We start from the raw sequence: 22,068 nt of genomic DNA, 5'->3' as shown, positions 1-22,068 counted from the left end.
CGGCCTCTCCCCTCCCCCGGCGGCTCGTAACTGCCGCTCGCGCAAATCCTAAACGACGGACAGCACGCAAAATCCCAACTAGCAATAGAACTGAACACAGATTTTTAATCAAACTTCGCCTACTGGTTTATTACTTTAAGGGAACTTAAATTTTAAAATAAAAAAGGGGGGCACCGGATTCGTTTAGGAGCAGGAAGACCTTGAATATTCCATACAATTCCTTTTAAATTCCTCTTCGAGTACTGCCAAAGTACACGTTTCTAGCGATAATTTATTTTTCAAAAATAGGAATTGATCAGTTTTCATTTCACAGAAAGAATTTGATTGCTACACCAAAAATATGACAAAAAAATTGATAGGTCACCAGACTCGTTACTTCTCTCGCAGTCTAAGCCACACAGAAAAAAGCCGCCATTTTGTTTATGTGCGCGCGCTCGCGCGCGCTTATTACGCGTGAAATTCTGCGCAGTAAGGATGCGCAATGCAATACAGGGCAATGACCTTAATTGGCAGGGTTTCATAGCTCTAACTAATCTTCTTATGTCGCCTTGGAATTGACAGGAAAAACCGCCATTTTCCGAATATCGTTCGTTAATCAGCGGTAATCGAATGTTAATTGATTTGTTTGTTTTATGAAATACGCAAGCAAGGCTTTATGTCGTCACCACAATCAATTACACACTTGTAAGAATTTGCTTGCAAAGTTTTTGGTAATACGCTGTTTCTCACTGAGACGATTACAACGCTTTGAAGAATGAAGAGGTTTTTGCTTGTATGCACTGGTGTTGGATTAGTGGTCGGTGGAGGTTATTTGATGTACCAAGGCTGGAGAAAGTACTACCAAGGACACCATGGCGAAGACAACGATCAGGATGATAATACAGTAAGTAAAGTACCAAAGTTTCACTCACACCATGAGCTATAGGATAAGTGGAGTTTTTTCTAAATTAAAAGCCAATATCTTACCACTAAAGTCTTTTACTACTCTGTTTACTACTTTGGTTGTTCGATCGCAACACATGGGTAACCAGATTAAAAATATAACACAAACAGCGGTAATAAACATTATGAAAAATCGCATTTTTATAAACCAGGCTTTTATTCAACCGAGAAGACCTGGATGCTAAACTAATTTGCATTTGGTGTTACGGCGAATAATAAAAACACTGGGTAGGAAAAACTTTCACTGTTGCTAGGAGATTTTGGTGTTTGGCCAATCACTAAACCGAACAAACAATGGGTATTGTTTTTTAATTTCGTGTTGAGCTCGTAAGATCTACGAGCACTCTCAATCCCCTAGTGAGGTATGAAAAAGGCGACAAACTTGAGCCTTTCCCCACATGGACGAAGAAAGGTTGGCAACCGGAAATGAATTTTGGTTTATTTTGGAGATGTTCGCAACTCAACGGTGGAAAAAAATGTAAATTTCAGATAGTTTTGTGGTCGTTGTCGTTATTTTTGAAGGCTTTCGCTATGGAGTAAGCTGGAGTTGTCTTAAGTTGCCTAAACAAGCAACGAGTGACTTTTTACCGGTGCAGCATGAGCGGGAAAACACAGGCGTTGAACTCTATGCGTGTGTTTGTGTGGTCACAACTTACAAATATGAATATTCAAATCTATTCACTAATTGTTGTTGTGAACATTTAAGCTTCAAAAAATCGGCTTTTACGACTGAGGTTTTGAAATAAAATAAATAAGAAAAATTTCCGCATAGGGTGAGTTAGTTTTTATGCAGGTTTTTTGACGAATTTAAGCTTGTAAGAGCGCTTCTTTGTTTAATGTTTTCGACTCGTATATATAATACAATTATTTACATGCGGCGTGCAATTTATTGTCGTCGGAGAATCCACTACTGTTTCTGGAATGTAGCCGATAAAACTTTATTTCCTCCACTCACTACTTCTCTCAACATTAGAACGTCAGATTATGACAGTAAAATAAAGAAAAGTAGTAAGAGTGGGCGAGCCCGTATTATTTCAATTTACTTCAAAGGTGATGTAAATAGTTCTTAACTCCAATTCATAGTCGCAAAATTCAACCATTTAATTAAGCAAGACTCCAACGACTTAGTAGTAATGTACTACACTCTGAGGCAAAAAATTTTTTGCCTTAGAGATTTAGTACATAACTACTATCAGCACTGGATTCCAAAAACTGAAGCCAAATCTGAAACCAAAACTGAGGCCAAATCTGAAAAACTAAATCTGAAAAACTAAATCTGAAGCCAAAGTGAAAAACCTAAACTGAAATCAAATCTCAGAATCAACCCTAGGTCAACCCAAGGTCAAAAAATGGAAACCAAACCTTGAAGCCAAATCTATAAACTAAACCTTGATTAAATGATAAAAATAATCTTTGATTATTTTTGACAATATTTAAAAAAACTTCTTATACTCTTTTTTAAAAATCTTGGATCTTAGTGCGTTTAAAAATCAAATCGCTTGCTCTGCTCAAACCCTAGGTCAAATTAATATCCATATGGATATGTTTCTATATTGGTATCTGATATGTATTTTATTGCGCGCTTGTCATATCCAAAGGTGTATACCTTTTCTTCATATTTGTTTACAATTTGTTTATTCTGTCTGGTAATTTTATTTTCATTTACTAATGTGAGTTCTTTGATTTCGTTCTTTACAATTTTAATCATATTTGCGTGATTCAGTATCTGGGAATTTTCATGGTTTAACCTGAAACCTTTAATAACACATTTCTGTTTATTATTTCCATATGTGAAACTGTAATTCTTTGGACCTCCAGAAACGAATGTATTATTTATAGCTTCACCCCCTAATTCATCTGTTAAATCACCTAACATATCACCTGTTTCTATCACCTTACTATTTTGAGATTCGATATACACAATACTATCTGTATCAAAATATAATACCTGTTTATCTAAATAGTCTAGTTTTTCATACAACATTAACCGTGCACTGCTAGTCGTGAAACAGGCTACATAGATATTTGTATTATAGGAATTATCAACAAACTGATCCTTATAAGTGTAACTCATCTGTACCATCTCATCGGTTATGAAATTCATGTTTAAATTACCTATAGTATCGTCGAGAACTACTTGATAAAATTCATTTATATCAGTTACGTATTTGCACTGATTCATGTTATTTCGTTGACCAAATTTCCCCCAAAGTGAGTTTAAACACATTTTTGCAATGGCTCGTAAACCTGAATTTTCATTTAATTCACCTAAATCAATATCTAAATTCTTTTTGACTTTATTTCTGAAATTCATCTCGTCATTGTTATTTTTAAAATTATATTTCGTTGATTCAAGTTTGAGTTTCATAAATTTTTTTATATATCCCTTGAATAGATCGTCGGATGAGTTTTCAAAATGCCAAACTTCATATATTTTTGTAATTCTATACCCTTTTTCAATGGCTTTGTTGACTTCATCGGTTGTCCATGTGCCTATGAATGATCGTTCATTTTCATTATGTTGGCATCTTTCTTGTTGCTTTGATTTAGCACATGATATACACAGAGGGAACATTAGCTTTTCAGAACTTTCACATTTTATTTTTTGAGGCAGAACAGGATGGTATAGTTCTCTTGGTGCCAAAATTTTACATTTTATGAATCCATACCATTTCTTATCGTATTTTTCTGGCGATATAATTTTTTCAGGATGACCTATGGGATATTTCTTGTAGAACTGGACAGTTGGGTACAAGGAGCAGAAATCAACATATTTACCATATTCACCATCTTTGAAATTGTATAAGAGCTTGGAAGCATTAGTCCTTCCTCCGAAAAATCCATCCCTTGGGTTTAGTGGTCCAACCACTTCTCTATTCAAATCATTTTTATAATATTTCTGAAAACTTTTATCCTTTTTTAATTTACATTCCCACATCTCAATAAGATTGTAACCAGCACTCGTTATTTTGTTGTTTTTAGCTTTTGTTTTATTATATAAAGTACCCATATCGCATTGATTCTTATTATTGATTACATCAGGCTTGTAACAATCTGGACAACCATGCCAGAAACAACCTTGAAATTCATAAACAGTATTTGTAGATTCACAAAATCCATCTACTTTTAATTTGTTATTGATAACTTTTTCGCCACCTTCTAAGGCATGTTGAATTTTAATATTATTTTTCTCAGCAATGTAATCAAGCCATGCAATACTGACTGCACTATGGTTTTCTGTTTGAACAACGTTATCAACTACAGCTATGGTATTTTTAGGCATATAATTACCTCTATAAATAGCCATACAAACACCAGCTATTGTGATGTATTTTAGTGGATCAATATTTTCTTCATTTATAAAATCTTGTCTAAATTTTAGCATGCATCGCCTCAATATATCAACATCCGAACGACAGTATTCAACTATCTCTTTTTTGAAATCGAAAACATAATTTTCATTAACACGATCGTCATACCATTGTAAAAATTTCTGTCTATCTTCTGTTTTCATTTGATTATAGCCATAATGTTTTTTGGAAGGCATCTCTCCTATATACTTTTGATTACAAACTTTGTTGAAATAATGTGGAAAATATCCTTTTTTCAACTCGTTTAAACCAAACGTTTTAGGAAACGATGATAGTGGTTGTTGAATGAAATTTAAGCTGTCGATTATTTTGATTCTTAATTGTGAAATTTCCATCATCATAATTTTTGCCCCATTGTAAATACAATAAGGTTTGAAACCATTATCTATACACCATTTGAGAATAAAATGGGAATCGTAACCTTTACTATTATGAGCTAGAAGGGTGAATCCTTTATATTTTTCATTTAGAATTCCATTACAAAAACTATTAATATCATTGAAGATTGTTTCATTACCAATGAAATCATGACATATAGCTAAATTAACTTCATGTAGCCCAGTGTTTTGTGTACATTCGAAATCAAAAAATAAATATTTTTCATTATATGTTTTGCATGGATAACAATGATCTTTTTTAGGAATGCTTTTATTTAATCTGCAAGGGATTTTGTTATCTTTGATACAATTTCCTCCCTTGCATTTGATTTTTTTCATGAAACATTCATGCTTGTTTTTACAATATTTATTACAATTATTGCACATTTTGAAACCGCATTTATGTATTTTGATATATGGTTTTAATATGATTTGATTGCATTTTAAACACTTTGCAACGGATTTACATACTGAATCATCATCTTTTTTAGATCGATTTCTTGTATGGTTTTTGAAACAGCTGTCACCATGAAATACACGATTGCATTGCTTACATGTAATGTCTTTGCCGTCACATTTATCTCCATTTGGGAAATATTTAAAGCAAGAAAGGCATTTTTGGGGGCATTTGTGTTTATCACGTCTTGTATAAGCTTTTTTGCAACTATGACAGTAATATGCTACATTTAGAAAAGCTGTCATTGATTTTATGACATCAAAATGATTCCGTGTTTTGTATAAATAAATTTTGTCAATTTTACCATTATTAGCTGTATATATGATTTCATTAAACTGCTCAGAATCGATAATGTTAATCTCAATATCTAAATACGATGCAAATTTATTGACATCATATAAAGAATTTCCATAATCATTAATTAGAACATTAGCATTATTATGAAGTTCTTTTGCTTGAATTTCTTGTAGTTTTCGGCTTTTATTGAACCCATCTTTCAACTGAGTTGTGGTGTAATTTTCAGGATGTAGATTAGCATAAGCTGTTACAATGGAGCGGGCTAAGCATATTGAGTCGGAGTTTTTTATTGTGATAATGCATTGTTTCCTTGTTACTGTTTGTTTTGATAAATATAATCGTCCTAGTCCCGTTGGTATTTTAACAGATTGAATAATTATTTTGCAATTTTCTAAATCAATTTCCTTATACTCCAATGTATTGATTACACCTGAAAGTTGATTTAACTTGAAATCTGATACATTTATCATTTTTGTTGAGATAGGGTGATCTAATTCATCATTTGAAATTACCAATCTGAATCTATCATTTCCTTTTAACTGCCTTTTCTTTATTGTCATTTCAACCATTTTTTCAAAGACACTGAAAACATCATTTTTATTGTTTATAACATTTTTTCGGACATTTATTTTAAATTCATTGGTATAAGCATTGAATTTTTTATTCGCTGTATTTCCGATTTCAGTTATTTTGAATAGAGGTTGGTCATTGGATGTTGTATCAAAAATGCTGTCATCGAAATTAAATTCATTTGAGAGCTTATTTTTTGACTGCTTAATCTGTATTAATTTCTTGTGCTTTCGTTTGATTTGATCTTCAATATTTTTATTATGAGTTTCTCTAATTGAATCTTCCATTTGACTGAGTTGTGCATCACGTATTATACTATCGTTTTTGTCCCGTATAGCCTTATCCAAAGTCTTATCGTTTCGATATTTATGTACTTTGTTAATCACTGCTTGTCTAGTACTCTTTTTCACCAAATCCATCCATGAAAAACCCATTTTTTTAGCATCAGCTAGGTAATCATTGGATAATTGTTTGATAAAGCTTATTGTTTTAGTTTTTGGTTTGGGTTTGGGTTTGTTTGTTGGTTTCTTTATTGGTTCAACTATTGGTTTGTTTTGGGGTTTTGGTTTGGTTACGAGTTTGTGTTCAGCCTTTGTCATGCTATCAATCAACACTAAATTACCAATACTGTTATTATTTTTGTCACCATTTTCATTTACAACGACTTTATCATCAGGAATTTCGTTATAAAATGTTCTAAATATAAAGTCTTTCACTAATATCTTTTTCTTGAGATTATAAGGGTTATCATAGTCTTTTTCTGCGATATATATATAAGGATATCCATCTTTATCAATAGCCGGTTTAACTACTTTCATTTTTGGAATATTGAGTATATCTCCATCCGAAGTAGCACCAAGAGTGTTATCAACACTATTTATAAAAAATTGTTTATTGTTATGATCAATGGTATTTTGTTCCATATTATAATTAGAGATATTATTTTTAATAGCGTTTTTAGATGTGATCTCATCTTGAGTTTTTAGCGGGTTTTTAAAATTTTTTTTTTCCATTTTTTATACTATATGAAATTATTATTTCTTTAAGTGTCTTATAGTAAAATTATTTTTTTTTATTTTTTTAATTTCATGTTTTTGAATAACTAGATATATTTATATATTTAGTCATTGTTAAAGTGCATGAAAGTGTTTTATTGTGTATTGTTATTATCAATTATTTCAAATCTATCATCATCTTCTATTGCTTTGATAACAGCATTTTTGATATGTTTTTTTGACTTCAAATGTGTCCATTTAGCTGCTAATGAACTATCGTAATTACATATATCGCATTTCCATCGTTTATTTAACATATACTTAGTCTTTGAATTTTTGATAGCGTTTATTCTATCAGCGTCGTTATCATACTTTAAATTTCTTCCCATTTTCTCTTATTATACTATAAATGATATTTCTTTATATCTTTTACTATAAATATATTGTGCGTTTAAAAATAACCAGTAATAAAATATTATTGGTTGTCATCAACAACAATAACAGTATCATATCAATACTGTGTAACCAGCCTTATAGCCTTCTTCAATATATGTTACATAACTTGTCTTTATATATGTGACTGTTATAGTGCGTTTAGATATAAACAGATAATTATTTTCTTTAATATATATATAGAATGACTGATATAACATTAAATATCAAACACCTTTTAGAATCTGATCAAAGCTCGAATGATATAGCCTTCATTAATAAAATGTATTGTATTCAGAGCATCCTTAAAACAAATATTTGTATTATTAAAATGCTATCTTCAGACATATCAAATGAAGACAAAAATCATGTACGTTTAAAGTGTATACCTGAAGACCAGAAACGACGACGGGGAAGGCCTCGTAAGGATCAACATTAAATACATAATTATTCAGTTTACGGTTTTAGCCATAAGTTATAAATGATTAATGAGTACAATGTTTTTAATGACGTGATTTCTATTGACCAATCATATTTCAACAAATTTTACTCAAAAAGTTTACTCAAAAGTTTACATAAAAGTTTACACAAAAGTTTACTCAAAAGTTTACTCAAAAAGTTTATTCTGAAATTTACTGCCAAACACAGCTGTGCCGTGAAGTTATGTGTGTTATATATATAATGGTTTGTAATTCTGAAATCCACGATGAATTAAAAAATTTAAAAGAACCTATATGCCCTTTCTGTGATCAACTATTGATAAAAGGTATCAAGGATGCTGAGCAATGCTGTAGTAAGCAGGATATAGAAAATATAAATGGTATGGATGTCTGTCTAAATTGCGGTTTGGTTCATAGTTATGATTATGTCAGTGAGTATATTGATTTTTATGAAAATATGCATAGAATACGGCGAGAATCGGTATATCATCGTAAATATCACATCGAGGCTGTTTTAAACGATTTATGTATTAAAAATAGGGTACAATTGACTAGTGATCAAAGGAATCGAATTTATAAAGTGTTTGATATTATCGAATCCGGCGCTATTCCTGTTGTAAACAAAGGTAGAAAAAGACTTATATCAACCAAATTCATAATTAAACAGCTTTTTTTGATGATGAATCTACCTTGTGAATTTATCAAAATTAGCAAAAGCAAGAAAACGTTAGCCTATTATCGATTGTATTGGAATGAGATTTTGTCATTAAATTTTGGCGAAATAAATCGGATCATCCAATAAATTTCTTATCATATTTTCGTAGGTACTTGTCGATTATCGGACAGGTATCCGTCACATAATCGTCAATGTTCTTCATTGAAATTATGACGCTAGACGGATTGTAATCACCGCATCTCATCGTGTTTTTAATTGAGTTGAGTAAATGCTGGTAGCTCTGATATGCATATGTACTATTTTGAATTTTTAAATCGAGATTTTGATGATGCATCCAGCCTTGTATTAAAAGCGCTATTGTACTAATTGCAACCAAACTAACACCTCCTGTAGCAATACTTGATGAAATGGAGCCGGATGCAAAGAGAATAGACAATGAATTCCCTAATAATTTCCATTTTTTGAAACGTTTAACAGCCTGCTTATAAGCCCAACATTTTCGATGATATGTTTGATAATAAGCTTTCAATTCTATAATTTGTTCTTCAGTCAGTTCGCTTGATATATGGTTCCATGTAAATATGCATTTTAGATGTTTAGTCATATATATTAGTTATATATGATTTTTTTTGTTTTATCATTTTGTCATTTTAGCATTGCGCTTGTTCTTTATTGTGTAATACAGCTTCCTTATGTTTTGAATTAATCTCTCAATAGAATCAATAATATTGCTAACCAATTTCACTGTTTTCATATAATTTAATTAGATAAAATCGTTGGAGTTAGATAATTTATTCGAAGAATACACCCTTTGTTTTATCTAAAAATTGAATTTTATGATACTCTTTACCATTTATCGGATACGCAGTTTTACTAAAACCGATTCTTTGTACAAAGTAATCTGAACTGATTTTAATGTTGGATGCATTGATATTAAAACCAGAAAATGCTCGATCAATACTCATACCATTATTGCATACAGCGATTCTAAATAGGGACCCTATTTTAGTATACCATAGATTCAGATATTTCCCTATATAAGCAGTTCTAATCTGCTCTATATATTCATCTAAATCATATTCAATTTTAATTTTTTTATTCTCAATTTTAATCCAAGGGTAATGAAAACTACTATCATCGCCCAATTTTATAAGAATTCTTTTATTAGGCCCTGCCTCATATTTAAATGTCAGATAAAAGGTAAAGTCGTCAGATCCAGTGATGTTTTCATTTAAATTAATTATGAAACTATTTTTAAAACCCTTTGTTATATCAAAATCTGCTAACAATTTTGTTGGATTAAAAACAAGATTATCTAATCCTGAAACAACAGCGCCGTTGCTATCTGACATGATGAATTTAGATGGATCCATTAAATCGAAATAATATTTCCCAAACAATTCATAATAATAGCTTTTGGGTTGCAATGTTTTGATCTGGTTTTCAAGAGTTAGTTTGAGAGCATTATTCAAGCTTGTCAACTGGCCTAGATTGATTGCATCGTTGTTATTTAAAGCTTCTTTTAAGCCAGTGATGGAATAATTGGACATATTTACAGCTCCCTCGATATATATTTGATCATTCTCCACGCGATATAGTTGGTCATATATGCTTGGTGAGATATTGGATTGATGTGAAGATATTCCATACACTGTGAAGTAAGTTTGTAGTTTTTGATCATAATTTTGATCAGGTTTCATCTTCATAACGATATCAATATAGATATAATTGTTACCGATTTGCTGAGATTTGGTGAATTGGCATATTAATCGAGCATATAGTTGCGTTCCGAATACCTTTGTGCTTATGTTATGAATTGTTTCAATTGAAGATATACCATCGATATGTATAGAACTAGGATCAATATCATTATTTGTCCATATCAACTCAAAACATAAGGTATATTGATCATTGGAAAGAAGATAGAGGTTTAATCCAACTCTTGAACTATAATACCGTTTTGAAGCATCAAGTAGTAATTTCATGTCAATCACCTTTTTGTTAATCTGATGCGGTGATTTGTCAAGGTATACTTCATCTCCTAATTCGATATCGTTTTCTTGACTTACTTGTTCACTGGGTTTTTCCATTATATATTTGAATTTGTTTTCACTATTAACAGATTGAACATGGCTTTGACTTACGTGATCTTGCATGTATTTGAGAGTAACAACATCATTTAAACTAGATGGTTCCTTTATATTAATTATTTTGTTATTGGCCATGTTAAGATTTGCATTCATATGATTTTTACCGTTAATATCAAGCTTTGTATGAAGACTATTCGCCAAGACATTTCCTTGAGTTCTTGTTAAAAAAGTACTGTCGGCATATATTTTAGAAGCCTTGCTATGAAGGGTATTAGTTAAAATAGCACCTGTTTTCTTCGTTAGAAAAGTATTGTCGGCATATGTTTTATCAGCTTTAAGCGCGTCTCTGGAGTCAATATATTCTTTATTCATCACATTTGACATATTACTATATCCTGAATCGAATTTCGGGACGTTTATTATGCTGTTAAAAGTTTGTTCGTTATTGGTACTAAGATCGGCTTTATCAGTGAGTTTGTTGTTTAGTTCTGTTTTGACTTTATTGTCTTCTAATTTTACATATTCAACATTCGGTATTGATAAGTCGTTATACAACCCATCATAGTAAGCTTCAGTGTTCTGAAGTGAAAGTCCAACACAATCAAAATGGGTTTCATCACTGTTTTTTTTCATTAAAAATTGGTTGACATATCTCTTGTTAACAGCACTACTCAAGTCTTTTGCATATGTATCAAGATCAGCATCAAATGCTACGTCATCTTGAGTCTTTAACCCAAATATTTTCTTTTTATCCATGTCATAATCACCTGATTCTGTTAGTTTGAACCCAACCCCAGCTGGTCCTTCTTTTCCAACACTTCCAGTTATTGCATTCGCAGTATGATTGCCGTCAAAAAATCCCATATGTAATTATGTTATATATTTTCAAAATAGTTCTTGATGAATTTTTCATTGTGATTGGTGTTTGTCATTGATAATGGTTTCAAGATGTCAAAATATCCTTTTTTGAATACAAGTGCTTGGTGTAAAAAATAAAGACAATAATAACCACATAAAACAGACTTGAGGTCTTGATATTGAGAATTATTAAAAAGAATATTGGTGATACCATCTCTCTTTGCTCTCATTTCAAATTCTTGGGGGTAATGCATTCCGAAACTGTCGAAATACCATAATGTTTTGTCATTTTTACCTTTTATACAACAAGTCCAATGAGTTCCAGCATTATTCAAATCATCTAAATTGATAATACATGGACTATGTTTTTTAGGCATATGTTGGTTTCTGCTATATATGCCGGTAATATCAATTTTTAAATAATCACACCAATTAATCAAATCTCTATCGCTCAAAGCTTTATTAATGAATTTTGGTTTATTTACAATCTCAATCCAATTATTGGAATGGTTGTTTGGGTTACTTTTTTCTTCATGGTTCTTTTTTTTATTCCTGAACCTTTCTGATCCCAAGTACCAATGAAAGGGGGGCTTTTGTACTGGGCATAATCGTGGATATTAAATGGTCTGTTACGCAATCCTTGTCCTTGGCTTTTTATTGAAGGTGGATACGGTCTATTTTGAAGACCCATACCCGATTGTATCATTGGTTTAATATGAGAAATTTGTGTTTTTGAAATTTTTATATCAACACCTTTATTGAGGGTTTTCGATTTTTTGATCTTATTGATCTGTGTTTTTGTCAGAAACATTTTGTCGCTTCCAGACAACTCATTAGACGACAATCTCAGTGTTATTGGAGATTTGTTCATGATGGCTTTTGTGAGCTTCAATTTCTGGTTTCCGCTGAGTGATACAGTGTATGGTTTGTATTCAGTCATATATATAAACATTATATAAAATACATTTGATTAACGAATCAAGCTTTGAGGAGAACTTTACCATTGACGATATCAACACTAAGCTCTTCTTCATGGAGAATCAAAGCATAGAGGCTGTAATTTGCATTTGGATTCCCAGATAAATTGTAAATGAATTGGATCTTGGTTGAACCACTTTTGATTTCTTCCTCTTGGTTTCTAAGATCAAAATAGATGAGCCCATACAACTCTTGAAATGATTTCAGTGTTATTGTTGGAGAACTGTAATAAGCATTAAAATCTTTTTGATATTCCATCAATGTCCTGTATGCTTGTACGATCTCTGTATCTGGTTTCAGTTCTTCGTTTGGATAAAAAATACCGTTGCTCAGTTCAAGCCTTGCATTTGAAAATGTTCGGTTATTCGCGATGTTATATGTATTAAATAGAAATGGATTTTGTGTTTGATCATTCATTTTTGCATCATTAAGAGCCCATATAAAAACATGCCTCGGTTTTCGAATTGAAGAAGTAATCCTGAATGTACCTTGACGTGCTGTTGTTGATGGAGAAATCTCAATTCTCTCTTTGAGATATGACCATGTATGTGGCTTTAGATATGTTTTAAGAAAAATCTGCTCACCCTCAGCATTGAATATCATTTTCGGTACCCATAAAACAAGCCTAGTGACAATAAACCTTCCTGGGTCACCCCCAGCACGAAATATCACATTGTTATCAGTTTCAAGACTGACATCAATGGTGACTTTACCATTCGGTGCTATTTCTGTCTCAAAAGAGTTGAAGAAACCATATCTGTTCAATGGTAGTACGATGTTATTTTCAGCGGATGCTGTAAGTAATGCTTTTCTTTTTGCGAAACCCTCATTGTAGTTTACATTATCTCCATCAACTACATTTCTTGCTTCATAAGCATTATCAGCGTCGTTTCGACCGTGCTGTACTTCTCTCATAGTATATTTTTCTGATACAGCACCGACACTAGTGTCTGGGTAATTGAACATACTTGGTCCGACTGTTTCAGTGTAACTTGATGATAATTCAGTCAGATTTTTCACATTGATAGCATGATTAACCCCTGGTGCACCGAGAGCATTAACTCCGCTTAATTCAACCTTCAACTGATTGATAAGTGAATAACCGGAATTGACGGTTGCAACCTGATCATCTGCATTATATCCAGTGTTATCCATCTTTGTGATTTTAAAATCAACAGAAAGGTATGAATTATACAAGTCGAAAGGGTGAGTCTCACTACTGCTATCAATAACGAACCTGTATCCACTCTTTTTTTGAGACTGGTTGTTTGCAGGTAATGTTATTGGATTTTGTAAATCAAATGAGACATATTCGTATCGTTTGCAATATTTCGAACTTCTGAAAGACATTATATAATAATGGTTTACATTATTTTACATGTTGGTTAATTTGTCGAATTCCAGACTGAGGATATCATTCCTCAATTGTTCTTCCGTATTTTTCGTTCTTTCTGGTTGGAATTTTTTGTTTTCAGGATGTGATTGTAATAAGCTGACGATCATGTCTCCCTTATTTTCTGATTCAGTGTATTTTTTCAGTTTTTCTGTTTCTTTCTTGGTTGCTTTATTCAGTCTATTTTTGATGATGTTGCCAGTTTTATGTGCAACATGTTGTACTCCTTTTTTTACCGGCTTTTTTGCCAAATCTTTGGTGGTTTTACTTGTCAATGATTTTTTTGCAGTGGAAATTAAACTGTTCATAATACCACCTCCTTTTTGGTGATCATCAACTGGGTCACCGGTTTCAATGTCGATGTAGTATGACATACCGGTATTCATATCTCTCACTTTTCTGATTCTGCTCATATACGAATACGATATATAATATCACACTTCTTTCAACAGCAAAGTCAAGTTAATTGGTATATTATTGAGATGGATAGGGTTGTTCAATCCATCAGTGATATATATCCTCAATTCTTTGATGATGTTGGTATTGATTTTGTTGAAAAGGGGTCGAGGTATTGTTTCTTTTATTTCAAATGGATAAGATATCTGCAAATTGGCAACACTAAAACGATAAAGTACATCACCTTGCGTCCCAGAAACAAGTGAGTCGCTCAGAAGATTGCAATGAATGAAAATGTTATCAACATTTCTAGTTATGTTTGGAGCATTGGATCCGTATTTTGTTGATGTGATGATTTCTTTATTGAAACCAATCAGTTTTGAGAAATAACCTTCTCTGAGATCCAATTGATATTTTTCTTCCAATTCAATATACACCTTCAATAATGATGATGAAAATTCAAGTGAGATACCTTTCCCCTTATCGTTTAAATCACCGTTCACTTCGAGTATTTGTGAAATATACTCATTGATGTCTGAATAAGAATAATTACCATCACGGAAAACAATTTCAACCCAATTCGCTCCAGAATCCTTGCTGTATTTTATTTTGTTATTTCCATACTTTGAAGACACATTGAACCAGCTATAAGTCATTTCAGCACTGTAAAGAGCCAAATAATATGTTTTATTCCTGTCCAAGACTATTTCAGGCACATGATTGATGGTGAAATCATGAGACATTGAATCTCTTATTCCATCATTGCTATCCAAAAACATCGGGATTTCCATTATATCATTAGATTACATTAATTGAGTCCTGACAAATTTATCGTATTGTGTTTTAGCTATCACACCTTGTTTGAGTAAATAATCAATGATCTGCCACATTTCATTTCTGAGAGCAATACTTGTATTACCAGCCCTTTTGCTTCCAGTCAACAAAGTCAATCTTTTCATCAAATCGTTTGGGTTTGAGTATATGATTGCACCTCCAATCAGTTTTGATTTCCCTGATGATCTGTGTTTTGGGATGTTTGATAACATATTGAGATTATTGAATATTTTGATTGCTTTTGATGAATACTTTTTCTTCGGATTAAACCTCTTTGTGATGAGATCAACGAGTGATTTGTCAGCAATGTCTTCATAAACCATTTTGCCATCTTTCACGGCTTCGATGACCATTTCATTGATTAATCTTGGCATATTTATGAGTAAACCACCATACTGTCCATTGTTTATCTTGTAAGCATTCCGCTTCGGCCGTTTGTAAGACCTGATACCTTCACCTTTTTTTTCCCTCAAATTGATTCCTTTTATAACAGTGCGATATTTACTCAATATCTCTTGATCTTTCCTTGCGTTATTTTTAATAATCCGATTTGAAGATCGTCTTTTTCCAGTAAGATGAGATATTGCTGATCTAACTTCTTTTACATCTGGAATATCATTCAAATCAGGATCAAATCCATATTTTCTTATGATGTTTTTTTCACCTTGGTTGAAGATATGTTCTTCAACGACTTCTTTTTTTGGGACTTCTTCATCTTCATCTTCTTCTTCATTTTCTTCAGGTACTATGTCTAAAGGATCAAATTTTGATGGTAAATCACTTAACCAACTTTGAACCCCACTTTGTGAACCAGATGATGACATTGTTTCATTCAACATATCAACAGCTGAAATTAATTTTTCTTGTTTTTCATTCAAGTTTTCAATTAATTTATCTTGTTTTTTATCGATGGTTTCTTTCACCTCTTTCTGAGATGTTATAACGGGTTTGAATAATTCCTTGCTTTCAAATTGTCTTGATTGTTTTTCATCCAGTGTGTCTTTTATTTGTTTTCTGATTTGTCTTTTCAAAAGATTATTCTCATAATGCTTCTTCTGATTCTCTCTGAATTTTTCGATATCCATATATAATAGTTTAGATAAATGACAAAATTAATATATCAATTGACATAAATGCTGGAAGACAGATATTTTAATGTACACAATATATATATTGATGAAGATTCCAAACTATGACAACATCAAAAAAGAAGCCCAAAAACGAAGCTTAAATAACTTCTTGAATGAAGAATTCAGAATGCTCATTTGCGGTCAAAGCAATTGTGGTAAAACAAACCTTCTGATGCACATATTGAGAAAACCGCTCGTGTTTTATGACAAGATAATATTTTATACTCCGAATAGACATCAAGACAAAATAAAAGATCTCGAATCATTGATGGATGACATATCAAAAAAGGTTGGTTATGATGTGTTAGAGATTAAGACTGCTGATAAAATAATGGATACTGAAGAATATCCCAACAATAACAGAAAAATAGTGGTCTTCGATGATTTGATAAATTGTTGTGACAAAATTCAATCCAAAATAGCGAATCATTTCACTGACGGAAGACATCATAATATAACTCCCATTTATTTGAGTCAAAGTTACTATGATGTGCCTCAGAAAATAAGACTGAACAGTTCACATATGTTATTATATCCACCAGCCACAAAAAACCATTCCAATCTGATCGGCAAAGAAAACAGAATAGATCCCAATTTATTTGACAAACTGATGCCCTTCGAATTTTTGTTCATTGATAAAGAAAAGAGAAGCTGTAAAAAAAATTTTGATGAAATTGTATAATCAATATATATAATGGTCAAATCGTATTGTGTAAAACAGAAAAAAAAGACTGAATGCATACCTGATAGCGAGCGATATGTAAAAACCAAAAATGGCCGAACTATGATGAAATGCATATGCGCTGAATGCAAAATCACTAAAACCCGTTTTGTAAGCAACAAATCTGGTAAAGGACTCGGAGAATCGATCAACAATAAAATCGGCAATAAGATCCCAGGGTTTCAGCAGGCTCAAGACGTAGCATCCTTTATCATGGGTGCTACAGGAGGTGATAAAGATCTGTTCAAAAAGTATTGGAGTGGAGACATCGCAAAAGGTGCCTTCAACACGAAAACCGGATTATTCTCAAAGAAATTCTGGACATCTCCAAGTGAGCATCAAGATCCGTCATGCTCTGGAACCGTTTGGGATAAAAAAGCAGGGAAATGGAGGAATAAATACTGTGATTAATATCTAATCAATATATATATATGTGTCAGTCATACTGTGTTTCGTGTAAAATGAAAACTAATTCAATCAATCCAAAGACAGTCAAAAGTAAAAATAACAAGCTGATGGAAAAAAGTATTTGCTCAATATGCAGAAAAAATAAAAGCAAATTCATTAAAAAGAAAAGCGGGAGAGGTTTTGATATCCACAAAGCTATTCTGAAAGTAGCTCCAAAAGAAGGGTTTGTTATGCCCGGCCATAAATATACCGGCCCGGGTAATCCTCTTGAAAAACAGGTAAAATGGGATCCAAATACAGGTAAAATACTAAAAATATATCAGTCACCAACTGGTAAAACAGATGCTGTATCGATGCAACATGATGTAGATTACAGCGTCTGTGCAAATAAACCCTCAAAAGATCAGGTTAAATGCAAAAACGAAGCTGATAAAAAGATGGTAAAAGCCCTTGATGCTATCCCATGGAAAGACAGACAATGGGGTCATGCTATTGCAAGGAACACTATTGCTACCAAGGCTAAAGTAGGTATGGGTGTAAAACAAAAGAAGACAAAAAACGGAAAACGGCGTTGAGTAAAAATGATTGGTCTCAACAATTAGCCGATGAGTTACATAAACCAATCAGACGAAAATTTAAAACTAGAAGAGTAATATCAAATGGAATTGACGACATATGGTCTGCAGATTTAGTTTTTATGGATAAACTTTCAAAATGGAATAAAGGTTATAAATATCTATTGACTATAATTGACGTATTCAGTAAATTCGCTTGGGCTATACAATTGAAAGATAAGAAAGGTACATCAATAACTAACGCATTCAACAATATTGTCATTAATGACAAACGTAAACCTGAATTTCTCTGGGTCGATCAGGGATCTGAATTTTATAACAAAACATTCAAGGAATGGCTAAAGCAAAATGATATTAAGATGTATTCCACTTTTAATGAAGGTAAAGCTGTTGTTATTGAGAGATTTAATAGAACTTTGAAAAATAAAATGTACAAACAGTTTACTATTCAAGGTAACACACAGTATCTTGAAATGCTACCCATACTGGTAAAAGAATACAATAATACAAAACACAGTTCAATAAAGATGACACCAACAGAAGCTTCAAAGGAAAAAAATCAAGGAATTGTATATCTTAACCTATACGGTGATATGGAGCCATTATCAGCAATACCCAAATTTAAGGTTGGTGATAAGGTCCGAATATCTAAATATAAACGAAAGGTGTTCGACAAAGGCTATACTCCTAATTGGTCAGAAGAGATATTCATCGTTGATAAGATCCAATACACTAATCCAATAACTTATAAATTAAAAGATTTGAATAATGAAGAAATACAAGGTAGCTTTTACGAGTCCGAACTATTGAAAGCAAAACAAGAAGTATTTCGTATTGATAAAGTAATTCGGCGGAACTATAAGAAGAAACAAGCTTTAGTGAAGTGGAAAGGTTATAGTGATGAATTTAATAGTTGGATACCAATCAAGGATTTACAACATATTTAAACGCACTACAGCTGTTCAAGCTATGATAGCTGGTAAAAGAAAAGTTGGCCTTGGGACAAAAAACCGTCAAGTAAAGAAAACTAATAAAAAGAAATAGCTAATGAATTTAACAACTGGATTTCTATGAAGGATTTAATATATAAATATATATTAAATATATTTATATATCAATCAAAATATAAAAACAAGAATTTAGTTGGCAGTAATATCACATATATTTTCGCCCAATATGAACCATATATCAGACCAGTATCTTTGATTAAATTCTTGTGTTTTTTGTTGTTTACTAACTTCAATATAATCACTTGGTATATCTAGATGTTGAAATATCCTCTTTAACAAATAACGAATACTTATAAGCCTATGTCTTTCTTTTTTCATATTTCTGTCTTTTGTTATAAATTTATTTATAGCACTACGATTTACAAAAATTAATTGATAGATTTTATTTATTTTTTCCCTTTGATTATCACTAATCAAAATTTTATTCTCAGTGCTTAATTTATCAATTATTTTATTGATATGGTAAAGGTTATTATTCAGTTTTTTTTTATATGTTTTATTCATTTCACGTTCTAATTCATTCCATTTTTCAACGCTCATACGATTTGTTGTCATCAGATCCCACATTTCAGTATAATTAAATTTATCTAACATAACTTTTCTATATAATAATAAAACATTATAATTTTATATAACTTTTAATAGTGCGTTTTAATCAGCATTTTTATTAGACCTATTTTTATTTTTATGATAAGCAAATGAGATTAGAAACACGGGTATCGAAATTATTACCATTTTTGGCATCTTGAATCAATTCTGAGAATAAAAGTTTATTTTATGACAAACGTTTATATAAAAGTTTGTATAAAAGTTTATTGTAATATGATTGGTTAGTTAATATAAACAATAGAACATTCGAATCTATTGTATTGAACCAAATATTATGAAACCATGACAATAATGCAGATGTTTAACCTTGAACTATAAAATATTAATCACCATAATTTTAAAAAAGTCATAAATATATATAAAAAATAACGAATCACAAGAAATATATAACATTAAAAATTTACCATAACTGTCGGTTAAAAATATATAAAAATTTCTAAAGTATATATATAAATGGTTGAAGTTCGAAGATATTTTACTGAAAAAGACAAGATGGATGCAAAAAGAAGGTCCAAGACTTTATATGCATCTAAAAAGGAATGGTTTTGTGTCATTTGCAATAATTATAACTATAAATTATCCGGTAAATGGAGACATCTTTTGACACAAAAGCATATTAATAACAGCATCATTTACAACAAAAAATCAGATTAAACGCACTAAGATGCAAGATTTTTAAAAAAGAGTATAAGAAGTTTTTTTAAATATTGTCAAAAATAATCAAAGATTATTTTTATCATTTAATCAAGGTTTAGTTTATAGATTTGGCTTCAAGGTTTGGTTTCCATTTTTTGACCTTGGGTTGACCTAGGGTTGATTCTGAGATTTGATTTCAGTTTAGGTTTTTCACTTTGGCTTCAGATTTAGTTTTTCAGATTTAGTTTTTCAGATTTGGCCTCAGTTTTGGTTTCAGATTTGGCTTCAGTTTTTGGAATCCAGTGCTGATAGTAGTTATGTACTAAATCTCTAAGGCAAAAAATTTTTTGCCTCAGAGTGTAGTACATTACTACTCGACTTCGGGTAAACCCATGTTCACCTCATCCCACTCCCTGTGTGAATGAATGGTTTCCTTTGTATAACCCCCAGGTGGGCCACCTTTACATTCCTTATAAGGAAAATGGCCACCTTTGGATCTTACGAGCTTCACACGAAAGAAGGGATTATCTTCCTACCCATGGTATTATACACATAGTCCCAAATGCAAATTAGCTTAGTGGTCCACATGTAGGAATACCTACCCCCAAAGGCATGAAATGGTGCTTTTCTTCGGGGAGTGGCCAGGGGCACTCCAAATGCAAATTAGTTTAGCATCCAGGTCTTGTCGGTTGAATAAAAGCCTGGTTACCCATGTATTGTGATCGAACAACGAAGTAAACAGAGTAGTAAAGAAAAGACTTTAGTGGTAAGATATTAGCTTTTAACTTAGAAAAACTCCACTTATCCTATAGCTCATGCTCACACGGAAAACTTAAGTAGCACTGCCGGCCTATCAGGTGCCGGCCTTTTAATTATAGGGCCAACCTGAAATCGCTGACGTGAGGACCCTTTGTTCTCACTCTTCAACGCAGAGTTAGGAGAAGTCCCGTGCGGGAATCATGTATTTTCTCAGTCGAAAGTGCGTGAGCATTAAAATTTCATAAACGGCATCACTTGACCTAATTTTCCTGTCGAACTGTCATAAAGTTCGCTTAAACCTTTTTGACAATTAGCATACCATACTAAATACAAGAACAATAATTGTAAAAGCAAAATAGATAAAAAAAAAATTGAACGAGGCCGCGAGGAAGCCTAAAATGAAACCTTAAGGCTAGTTTAATATAAACTCCAGAGTTTATATAACAAAGTCACTGAGTACAGAGGCAAGTGAGTTTGTTTTCCTTATCTTTAACTTCCCACACGCTCGAATCTTTGTGTTTCTGTGTGCAATTTTTTCATGTGACCTTTTTTCCTTCAGGAAGATGGACAGACTGCAGAAGTGACTGACAGCTGTACATCACTGCTAAAGTTAGACTAAAGCGACACAGGCCGGGGTGTGGTGGCCAACACTCAACAAGAAGATTTTTTGATGGTTCCAAGTTCGATTCCAATCTCGCCAGACGTTCTCCTTTAATTTTCAGACCAAGCCCCGTTCCCCCTCTCCACAACCAGCATTTTCCACCCAAATAACAATCCGAACCCTTCACCATCAAATCCTGTGTCCCCCCCCCCCCTCAAACGAACCCCAAACCTTTCTCCACAACACCTCGCATTTCCCAAAACCAACTCCAACCCCCTTTCCACAATTCCCAGCATCCCTTAAAATCAACTCCAAAATTCGTTCCACAACTCCCCGCATCCCTCATAACAAAACTCCAACCCCCTTTACACAAGCACATTCTTCAAAAACTAACCCCAACCCCAACCCCCTCCGCACCACACCCCGGTTTTAATTGCACAAAAATGTAAAAAAAAAATACAAAAACAAAAAAATCTCTATTATGAAAGAAACATTCAATTTTGTAATAAAAAA

At 32.2% G+C, this 22,068-nt stretch overlaps 1 protein-coding gene and 1 long non-coding RNA gene across 2 annotated transcripts in view; one reads left to right on the top strand and one right to left on the bottom strand.

The window, feature by feature from the left end:
- LOC144636703 (spermatogenesis-defective protein 39 homolog) overlaps positions 1-22,068 on the bottom strand; it is a 50,386-nt gene that overhangs the window by 5,382 nt on the left and 22,936 nt on the right. The window lies entirely within an intron of this gene.
- LOC144636734 (uncharacterized) overlaps positions 744-22,068 on the top strand; it is a 21,810-nt gene continuing 485 nt past the window's right edge. Inside the window, exons 1-2 of the long non-coding RNA XR_013567597.1 lie at positions 744-883; positions 21,514-22,068. The exon at positions 21,514-22,068 is cut by the window's right edge and continues 485 nt beyond it. This is a non-coding gene — a long non-coding RNA (uncharacterized LOC144636734). The remainder of the gene's footprint in view (positions 884-21,513) is intronic.

This window comes from Oculina patagonica, chromosome 13 (assembly GCF_052425735.1).
Source record: "Oculina patagonica isolate OP01 chromosome 13, crgOcupat, whole genome shotgun sequence".
Lineage (NCBI taxonomy): Eukaryota > Metazoa > Cnidaria > Anthozoa > Scleractinia > Oculinidae > Oculina > Oculina patagonica.
The sequence above is the reverse complement of the archived record's forward strand: the minus strand, read 5'-3'. Positions and strand labels throughout refer to the sequence as shown.